The sequence below is a fragment of the Gossypium hirsutum genome, chromosome D10 (assembly GCF_007990345.1).
Source record: "Gossypium hirsutum isolate 1008001.06 chromosome D10, Gossypium_hirsutum_v2.1, whole genome shotgun sequence".
NCBI lineage: Eukaryota > Viridiplantae > Streptophyta > Magnoliopsida > Malvales > Malvaceae > Gossypium > Gossypium hirsutum.
The window spans coordinates 32,731,081-32,743,140 of NC_053446.1; the positions used below are offsets into that span (position 1 = coordinate 32,731,081).

Sequence of the window (12,060 nt, forward strand, 5' to 3'; positions counted from 1 at the left end):
AGCTAAAATTTCTGATCTGACAAACTTTTCGACATGCAAAATTATTATTGTGTCACCAAACGAGTCAATTTGCGAAAGCTGAACCTGGACTCTGATACCAGTTTTGATGGGGATCGACCCTTATAAACAACGAGATAATAAAGTGAAGAAGAACGAGCATAAATATGTTACGTGGAAATCCCTACAAAGAGGATATAAAACCACAAGTAAAGGAGGCTTCGATGTTTTACTAATGAGTAAACAAATGGGAGTACAATATGGAGAAATAAACCTAAATGTACAACCTATACATTACCCAAAACCCCAAATACAAAGCTAAAAATCTCAAAAAGTAAGTTGGAAAATAAAACCCTAAATCTCATAGGGTAGTCACAAAAGGGGTATAAAATACTCTCTATAATTACCATGAAACTCTCATCAAAATTAATATGCAACTACATCTTAGCGCCGTAAAAAATCCCTTGTTGATTGACATATCAAAATAGGGACATAATGGCCCCTTTAAATAGGTTTAAATTAGAGTTCTCATCATACTAAAATATCCCTCGAATAATTAGAGTCCAATTGGGATAACCAGTCCTGCTTGAAGTCGAAAACACGATTGCCAAATAAGAGAACACGTCATGGCATCGCAACATCCCATTCGCCTTGTCATGACGTCGTCCTTCATGTCATCCTGACGTCAGGCCTGTTTTGGTTCTTCTTCAATTTCTTTTTGATTTTCTTCTATAGAGCCTACAACATGTCCGATAAATGTGAGGCACATCCCACAAATCCCCACCTTGACTCGTATTTATCATGCCTCTTTTTCCCTGCCCCATCACAGGCCTAACTCTAATTTTGAAAAATGTCAACCAAGTCTAAACTGTACTCGAACTTGAAAACAGAAAGACTCTTAGTCTTCAAATCAATGTTGTATAATGCAACAAGGGCTAGTAACACCCGAATAGTAGAGAACATCAACTATCTTCACTTTACTGTAACCCTCTGCGACTAACCTTGCCTCAAACATTTTATGGACCATTCAAGTCCTAAAAACTAAAAAAAGGAATGAGATTCTTCTTTAAATCAAGCACATGCCTAGTATCTGACACAACTCCACCTTCAACCGAATTATGTAGAGAGAACTGAATCATCACCCTTATCTTCGCCCGTATCAGTTACCTACGTAATTATCCGAATCTACCAAAAACTAAAATTTATGATCGATCGAACTTCTTGATATCCGAAATTATTGTTGTATCACCAAACGAGTCACTCGGCGAAGGCCAAACCTGTGCTCTGATACCAGTTTGATGGGGATTGACCCGTATAAACAACAAGATAATAAAAATGAAGAAGAATGAACACAAATATTTTACATGAAAAACCCTTCAAGAAAGATATAAAACTACAGGAAGAGGAGACTTCAACTTTTCACTAATGAGTAAACAAATGAGAGTACAATATGGAGAAAATAAACCTAAATGTACAACCTGTACATTACCCAAAACCCCGAATACAAAGTTCAAAATCTCAAAGAGCAAATTAGTAAATAAAACCCTAAATCTATAGGGCACTCATAAAAGGGGTATAAAATAATCTCCATAATTACCACGAAACTCTGACCGAAACTAATATGCAGCTACATCTTGTCGCCCTCAAAGAAAAGCCTTTGTTGATTGACATATCAAAACATGGATACAATAGCCCATTTAAATAGGTTTAGATTAGATTTCTAATGAACCTAAAATATCCCTCGAATAATTAGAGTCCAATTGGGAGAAGCGGTCCTATTTGACATCTAAAACGCGGCTACCAAATAGGAGAACACATCGTGACGTCGAAAAGCCTTAGTTGTCTCGTCATGACGCCGTGCATCGCGTTGTCTCGACGAGCCGGCATTCCTCATCCCGATGTAGGGCCTATTTTGACCCTTTTTCGGTTGCTCGTCAATTCTCATCTAAAGTGCCTATAACGTGTCTAATAAATACGAGGCATACCCTACATTAATTTAATATAACAACATTTTCCTTGGATATGTCATATTCATTAAGATAACTTCTAAAATCACAAATATAAATATAGATGATATTGTCATGGTTAGTTCATTGAGATTTGGTACTAAGAACTAATCCTAATAAGTAATTGTAGCTACACCATTGTTTTTCTTGATGAAATATACATGCTAACCAGCTAAGAAGCTAATTTCGAGATCCCTAGAAGTCACAAGTACATGGTATGCTCCACGGCAATAAATTATAGCATGCCAGAGCTGATATTGTAGGACCAAGATTTTGCTTGACACGCAAGTTCGAAGGCTGCAGTTTTCTAGGAATGGAATTTCAAGCATTGGCTTGGAATTTGGAACCACAACTATGTTCTTACATTGGAACAAGTTGTTTTATGGGCCACAATCAGCCACTTAACCAGTGATTTCAACATGATTTTACGGTTTTTATTTCGTAATTTCAGTTTATTTCCTTTGCTGATATTATCGTAATTGATTACGTCCAAAACACGATCCTCAATACAACACAAAATCCAATCATAATGGCACTTCAAATCCCTAAGCATGAGAGCATGAAAATGACACAGATAAACAGGTAAGTCGGCTCTACTAATCAGGGAATTCAGGACTCATTGATCTTTGGCAAATGAGGTTCATCATTTTCATGGGAAAACAAAAGCCATCGCACGTGCATGGTGCCATATATGGAGTCCCTCTCTCTCTCTTTTATTTATTTATTTATTTTGTCACCAAATCTAGTGTGAAATAGTTGATAAGTGTGAACCATAGGGCTTAGTAGGTACTGAAGATAGAACTACAACTACAACTTAAATATTGTCATTACTTATAGCAAGTTGAGCATTAAGAAAATTTGATGAGAAAAAAGAGGTACGGCACGTGCATGCATGCATGTAAAAGGAAGATTTACGAACCTAGGCTTTATAAAAGTCGGTATTTTATGTTCTCTTACGCAAAAAATATAGAGTTATTTGGTTCTTCTTGGGTTCATTTATATATACATACAAGTATATTTAATCTAAAAGCTTTGGAATTAGTATTACCATCATTCCAATATTGGTGAGTGATGATGGCTTTCCTTTGTGATAAAATATAATTTACAAGCAAAAGCATCTGGAACGAGATCATATCTATAATCAAATAAATTGGAAAACAAGGCGATTTGTAATCATTCCATGGCTTCCACCAAAACTTCAGCCAGCTTGGGATGCCCTACTTGGAATCTGTGTCGTAATCTTGATCCCAAAAAACCATTCAAATTAGCCTTGAGTAGAATATCAGGCCTAAATCTGCAGAAAGAATTGAATTTGATTGTTAAATTTCGATATTTTGATAAAGAATTACGTAATAAAATCCTAAATATATTAGCTTAAAATTGTTTTTGTAAGAAGATTAAATTTGTAATTTGTTTAAGTTAATATATTTGATAATTATTTTGTTGAATGTCAATGAAGTAAAAAAATTTACAGATTTTACTAGTAGATTTGTGATACTATCAAATGTTATTATTATTATTATTATTATTATTATTATTATTGTCCTACAACTTACAAACATATAGTATATCTAAATTCGCTTATAATATCTTCTTTACTTTATAGTATGCAAAATAATAATATGGATTACACCAATATAAAGTAATCATGTTTGATTATGAACATGGGGTGTATCAAATTGTTTCTTTTAATTGATCACTTCATTTTATTAAAGATAACATAAAAGAAATATAGTTTATCTATGTAGGGCCATACACACGAAGAAGCAAATAATCAAGAGTTTCATAAGTAATAATTTCTACCAAAATAAAAGATTATCACAGTAATCATTTCCACATGCACCATGAAAAGCGAAATAAAAAAGTTTGTTTAACCATCATCAATAGTATATATTTAACATTAACAAGCATGAAGTGTAATTGTAAATTATATTATATTTTTAAAGAGAAGATATAAATATAAACTCTAAAATTAATATTATTGAAAACTACAATCTCAAATTTTAAAAAAAAATTAGTTCTCATGCACAATAAAACAAACACTAAATAAATCTGGGTTATAAAAACTAAAAATAAAATTTAAATAAATAGAATATATTTTAGTTTGATCTTTTCTATACTTTAATAGTAAAATTTAAATAAAAAATTATTATTAAATAAAAATTTGAAACGGATTGAAACTACTACAATCCGAGACGCAATTCATAAATTGTTGGGTTTGAACACTACAAAATAATTTGTTAAAGTCTAATTATTAGGGTACTATTAAAATTATAAGGAATTGTAATTCTCTAGACGTATTTGGTTGACATAATGTAATTACATTTTAATTCTCTATATCAGGTTTGATAGCACAAATTGTAATTACATGGTTATATATATTTAATTTTTTAAAACTATCAATTATTATAAAAATATCAATAATACTTGAGGAAAATTTTCTAAGCAAGTAAAAAAAATTAAAATAAAAATCATCATATACAATATGTTAGTCTAAGAGTGTAACACCTTACACCTGACCCGATCGCCAAATCCGAGATGCGAGATGTCACATTCATTGCTGGAGCAACTACAACTTCATTTGCATACCAAATAAACAAATTACGTAAGTCATTAGGCTCAATATTTAAGTATAATTTGTTATTTAATCAAGTCCATATTATAAATGAGCTTAGGAGAGCTCTAATGAAATATCAATGTTAATTGGAGGATTAAAATGTAAAACTTTCAAAATACCATGTTTACATCGCAATCATGAAGGAATCATGTCACGGAATTGAAGGTAGAAGCTCGACGTCACGACTTCGATTAAGGGGAGCCACGACCTTGAAGATAGAGGGCTAACGTCACAACTTCAGCAGGGGACGTCGTGACTTGGAGAAAAAGGGTATGAAATGTCACTTCCTGAAGGAAAAAGGTATGAAATGTCACGACCTAAATAGGAGAGAATCGCGACCATGGAGTCAGAAGCTCGGTGTCGCAACATCAAAAGGGTAGTGTCGCGACTTCGAAAATAGTTTCTCCTATATTTACATCATTCAAGTCCAAACCTGCTAAACATCATTACACAAATTGTCAAAGTGACCAAGAACTTATCACTTAACAATCTTAGGCTTTAAGTCAAGTGCCAATTTGTCATTCACAACATATCAACATTTAACTATACATAGTCACAAACTCATACACATATATGTTTACTTGGCAAGCATAAAGGACTCAATTATAAGCATGACATAATCTAATAGAAAATTAAACATTAACTCACTAGATGATTTCATATATATATCATTATGCTTATATAGTGATATCTCAATGTTTGTGTTTCCTACCACTTGAACCAAAACATTCAAAACGAAATCAAAACCTACTTATGACTTTAGGTACGTGCCACTAATTATGACCACGATAAAACTAGTACAAAATTTACTAAGTCGAGAGTTGAGTCCTCGATGTTGTTGCAGTCCCTGAATCCTCAAGATCTAACGGAACCTGCGGGCAGAATAAATAAAATGTATGCTGAGCGATAGGGCTCATTGGTACTTTCATGGTTCAAATCAATAATAAAATAATATAACATGTCAAGAATACAATCAAAACATTATTAGTTTTCAACAATTTTAATTTTTCATTCATGTCTCATACACCAAAATCCATGCCCTATCTCATTTGGCAACCACTTATTAATATATCATACTATGTTTTCTATCATCATATCACATTTACTTATATTTCATAGCATATCACTTATTCATTTCATTTTCTCTTTTCATTTTCAAATTTATCTATTCATTTCATATCTATCGGTCCTTAGGCTCGTTTAAACCGGGTTGCATGATCTTTCACATGCTACCACTTGTCACATTGATGCAAATTTCACCATTAGCTATTAGCTTCACATATGATATGCCAATAGGCAAAGATTATGTTTTATTATTCCTTTTAACTAAACACATACTCAAAATGGATACGCGGATCATCCTACCATCACACCAATATGTCTAGCACCTAGTGCCTCATTGGAATGTTCGAAGTATAAATTGCACTCCATGCCTCATCGGTATAAACCGAATTAAATCTCATACACTAATCATATGGCAAGTCAAATGTACCTGACTCTACCTGAGATAGTTAATAAATGTCACGTAATATTCGAATGATGTGCAAGTGTACACACAATTGTCCAAGGAAAAATTTGTGAAATAAAGACATAGCAAATTGGTGATGGAAATAATTAGCGGTAGATTAAATTAACTAATTTACTTAACTGAAAAGTAACTAAGTATGATAAAATTGAATGAAAAGACGTAAAAACAAAGTAATAAGCAACAATTCACAAGGTTTAATTTCAATGACATAAAATAGTTAGATTAATTGTGTTCTTTAACTTAGAATATTAAAACAATGTTAATGATGTTACAAAAAAATCCATGGCAACTCGGCTATTTATTAACCCTGATTTTCAAAGTTTCGATTTCTCTCGAAGACCTAAGGTTAACCTCTTAGTCTCTTCACATATGTCTATGTCGAGTCTAACTTCAAGATTACGTTTCTAGGCATCGTTCTTAAGAAATCACACTGGTTAAATTATTAAGTTTTTCTAGCATATGTCTATGCTCAATCAACTTTGTAATTTTCATAAGCAAACAGCAGATTATGTGAGGTAACTGTAATATTTCTATACTGAAATAGTTTAATCACATAAATCCAAAGGTTATGCAAGGCGATAAATTTCTTTCGATATTATTACTAATTTGACCTAATTTATCATAAACAAATCAGACATGCACCATTCATATATTGTGTCAATTAATTACAAACTAGTTTTGATTTAATAATTATTTCAATTGCACCCTACATTATAATGCACAAATAACATGTTCATGATTTTATCTGAATGAGTAACCAACCAAGGCAAATATAATTATTAACAGAATTTTATTAATCTAAGCTAAAAAAAAATGCAATCAATCTAACATAAATAGAATTAAGCCATTATAATTAAATCAAAAGAAAAAATATATTTAGCAATTGTGTTCATAAATTTAGAACAAAATAAAAAGAAATTAACGAAAGGAATTAGAAGACAAAATCTGATGTTTCTTTGTTGCACAACTTTTTTTCTTTTCCTCCTTCCTTCTGCTTTGCTCCTTCACACAACTTCCTTAAAGATGCCAAATTTTTTCTGCTCACAAAATCTTTTGAAATGCTCCTTACAACTCTTGTGTTGCTCTCTCAAATGAGAAATGAGAGAAGAGATGGTTAATGAGGGATGAATGAAATGAGTGAATGAGTAGGAGATATTTATACTTGAGTAGGTTCAATATTTTTTAGCAAATGAGAGCCTTAAAAATCTCTCTTCCCATGGTCGGCCCTTGCTTCAAGGAAAATGGGTGGATGGTTTTGCTATTTTTAACTAGTTTCATGCTTGGTTCATGGGAAAGAAACCTTAAAAGGGGGAAGGGAGTTGAATGGTCACATGAGGAATTTTGTGGATGATTTTAAATATTTTATCAAGTCTTTGGTGGTTGATTTGGGTACCTCTATGGACGGTTAAGCCTTCTCCTCCTTAGTGGACGGTTTGGGCTCCTCTCTCCTTCGCAGACTATCCATTTTGCTAACCCAATTCTTAAGTTAGGTTAAAAGAACTTTCCAGGTCCATTATTCCTTTAATTAGGCATCCAATGCTAATCATAAATCAGCCCTATTCTGCATGGCTCATTGTAACACCTCAAACCTGGCCTAGAAGTTTCAACCGGATCTCAGAGGTCACATTATTGAATATCCAAATTTCTCTTCAAAAGTCATACTCTTTGAATGTTTAACAAAATTATTAGTAAAACTAAACTTATGTTCTGCAAATAACATTTAATTAGTGTTAAAAACAATTCAGAAATAAATCAAATTGATGTTCCTTGAATAGTTTCAAAATGCATCAAAATTTTCCAATTGCAACCCAAAATTTCAAATCAGAAATACAACAGAACAGCCATACTAAACTTATGGAAATTTTATTTAACCTGAACCAACACAAAAAGTTTCTAAGACCTCGGATGTGTTAAGTCCAAAGCTTAATTACGTGAATTACTTGAAAGGGAGAAATTAAAGGGAGTGAGCTACGCGAGCTCAATGTGAGTCTTAAAACTAAGAAGTTAGATCATGTCAGAACAGAAATAACAAATGCCAATAGAGTAATAGAGTCGTTCATAAATTTGGTACCTCTACCAATTTAACTTACTTGCAATATCAAAACACGTAACAAATATGCAAATCGAAAACACACAAAAAATAAACAGATTCATAACATACATATTACCTTACTACAATAACTTAACAACTTATTTACTAATGTTCTAACATTCATATTCAAATGTTCATACAACGAAACATGCACAGATGTGTAGCAATAAACATTAAAACTCACCCAACGAACCAAACACCACTTCGTCCACCCTACACACCACATTAGGGCTATAGTAGGCCCATCCACCCTGCACACCACATAGGACCATGATAGGCACATCCGCCCTACACACCACAAATGTGGAACTAAGCCACTCGAATAAAAAAATGTAGCTGAGCTAACATATGTATACTATAATATGGTAAATCGATGTAAAAAATATTATAGTTAAACTGCCAAATCAGTCTTCCTTCTCTTCACAACCAAAATCCCATATTATTTTATGCAAATGCAGGAATGCACACAATTCGCTAACGGGCTCACAAAAACTGAGGTACATTTTCAGTCGAACAAATTCAGAATCAATAACACTTGTATACATTTATTAAGTAACGATAATAAAAAAATAACTCAGGCTCATTTATCGTATCACATCAATACTTTCAATCAACTAAACTTAACCCCCATAAGAACATATACATACATGAATCCAAGCTGTAACAGAGTCCCAAACACAATACAGAGGCTTAAACGAGGGTCAGATTACACAGGAACTAAAACAAGTCAGTTTTCCAACACAGAACAAAATCTACAAAGCAGAGCTACACGACCGTGTGCCCAGGCCATGTGGAAGAGTCCAGACTCTATGAGGGATCTAACAACCGTGTGAAAGAGTGACACACCCGTGTGACAGAGTTACATGGCTATGTGGCCAGCCCGTGTAACTTACTGTGCCATGTTACAAACATCAGCATATTTACGAAGTAGAATAAACATGACCGTATGGATAATTCACCTGCCCATGTGACTAAGAAACACAACCGTGTGACTAAGGTACACGCTAGTGTGAACAATGATAAATTTCCCCACAGAGGTCACACGACCGTGTAGGCAGCCCTTGTGAAACACTCTAAGCCGTGTGACTAAAAGAAACTAATTTCTACGGTGACACCCGATTGTGTGGCCCATCCGTGTACAACACACACCCATGTGGCCCCGAAACCACACTAGAATTGACTGAATTTTATGAATTGTAATAGCAAAATGATCCCTAACCACTAATAGTTCAGAAACACACTTGATTCGTGATTCAAAGCACCCAAAAATCAATCGATGCACCACAATAACCTTAATCTGAACCTCAATATAACACACAAAAACTTATAAGAATCTAAAGTTTACAGTACCAAATGAAACAAAAGTAAAATCAATCCAAACTCTAAACCACACTTATCTGAAAAAATTTTGTTGACGAAAGTGTAAAAAATGGTGAACAAGAAACATAATTTGAGTAGCGAAAATGACACAACATTGATGACAAGGGAACAAGTTTTCAGAAGTAAAAGACTATAATTTGAAAATTGGTGGAGAGAAACAAAAACGTAAGAATAGGAGATATAAGAAGAAAATAGAATGTGGAAATTTTATGGGAAAACTTTCTATTTTCAAATTAAAATAAAAATAATAATTAAAACTTTAAAACAAAATAAAACATAAACCAAAACCAAAATAAAATTAATTCCTCTTTAACACATAAAGATTCAAACCCAGGACCCATAAGTAAACTAGCACACCCACTACTATTGAACCCGCAGGCTCATTCTGCTCCCAAAGTGCAAGGAAAAACATAAAAATTTACATGAAACCACTGACTTATTTGCAAACCTAAATCCTTCTAACCCCTAATTTTGGGATGTTACACTCATGCTGTTGAAATACGCATTTAGTTCTTCATTATCTGAATTTGCATCATTAAGATTATCAAGATCCAATTCTACCATGTACTATTCAAAGAATGGATCACCCAAGTTCCATCTACGAATGATATTATGAAGTATGCAACATGCTAACACATCTAACCTTGTTTTCTTTTTTGTCTTGCTAAGGTAATGTTGTTAATATGCGAAATCATTTTTTTAGAACTTCAAATGTCCTCTCAACTATATTTCAAAACTTTGAATGTCTCAAATTAAATAGTTCATTAGCTATCTCTACTTCATTCTCTTATATGTATATATAGTACCTCATGATATGGTGCAAGAAAATCTTTTGCATTTGTATAACAAACATTTACCTCATAATATTTTCCTACAAAAATAATATGTAATAGCTTAAATAATTTATAAGAAAAATCAAATAAATAATAGCAAGGTGATGATAATATTAGTGGATCACCAAATGTAATTTTTAACCTATTTTGGGATTTCTCCCAAGCAATATTTCCTAGCGCTCTAGAATCAAAAGTAGAAGCCTCCCAACCAAATAATAAATGATGAAATTTATTTATAGGTGGGATCAATAAAGGGTAGGATCGAAAAAGGTGAATGGTAGTTCACCCTTAAAGGGTGAAGAGCCATCCTTAGGTAAGGTGGTGAAAAAGGAAGAATGAGAGAAGAGAAGAGAAGAGTAAATAGAGCTTTGATATAGAGATAAAGTTAGAAGAGAAAGAGAGAGAGATAGAGTGTGTGTGTGTGTATGGGAAGAGAGAGAGAGATGAACCCTTCTAGTTTTTTTGTTCATCTTCCTTAGATACTAAACATGGGGATGTCATGTGTAAACATTTTATTAGCGGTAGGGTAACATCTTTTTCCCTTGTAGAGGTGGTGACGTGAGCTCATAGATTGGGGATGATAGCATAGCATAGCTTAGAAATCAATGGTTGTACCATCATAATTGAATAGCCCTATATGCTTTTTGTGAAGGTATGCTTGGTGGTGATGTGATGCTCAAGAGTGACACGTAGATGTTCATGAAGGTATGACAGAGGTGGTATAATAATTGTCCCCAATCAAGGGGGAAGTTATAAAGTGAAATCTACCAAGATTGCTGAAGAGTCTTGAAAATCAAAGAACGTTAGAGAAGTTTAAGGTTAATTTTAAGGAAGCTAGATTTTAGGTTTTTGAAAATAAAAAATTGAATTTTTAATTTCGAAATGTAGATGAAATTTGGGTGTTGAGATGAATATGTAGAGCAGTGTGTGAAGTGACAATGTGTCTCTATTTTATAAATAGGAAGACTTACCAACCAATTTTCATTGTATTAGTTGACCCAATTATAAACTACTAAGTTTTTCTCAGTTTTTCTCTTTTGTCTCCCTGTTATTTCTTTTCTCCATTTTTTTTTATTTTTCTATTTTCTCTATTTTTTGTGAGGGTGAAGAGTTTGAGGATTTTGTTCTGATTTGGCAAGTTTATGTTCTACTTTTTTTATATTGCATTTTAGTTTTTGTTATTATAATGGACAAGGGGGATGATCCCAAACGAAAAAAAGAATAGAAGAGACTCGAGGATGTTGTCAATGAGAGTGACTTGATTGAATGTATTGTGACTATGGAGGAAATAAGGAAATTATTGTAGTTCAGAGGAATTGAAATTGATTCAAACTTTAATTATGAGTTTTTGGTTCTCAAAGGGAGGCATTGGTTGAGTGAAGTTGGTTTGAAGGGTGAAAGGCTGACTTTACTTTTTACTTCCTTTGTTTGCTAATGTTTTAAATTTGTATGACATTTGACCGAGCTAGCTTATGGGAGCCTCTTGGTGGGCTGTGATAGCATATTTCATCCATTACTGTCAGAGCGGGAAAGAAACGTTTGTTGAGGTGATTCACAAACCCTACATCATATCCCTATCAAATAAAAGTGTAACACCCCTAAAACCA

The 12,060-nt window shown here is 33.1% G+C and overlaps 1 long non-coding RNA gene across 1 annotated transcript; it reads right to left on the reverse strand.

Annotated features, from left to right (window-relative positions):
• Positions 1-2,994: 2,994 nt before the first annotated feature.
• On the reverse strand, positions 2,995-7,251 carry LOC121222278 (uncharacterized). The gene is made up of 3 exons (XR_005919524.1): positions 4,740-7,251; positions 4,512-4,578; positions 2,995-3,297 (listed from the first exon to the last, which is right to left on the reverse strand). It is a non-coding gene; the product is annotated as an uncharacterized lncRNA (long non-coding RNA).
• Positions 7,252-12,060: the final 4,809 nt, after the last annotated feature.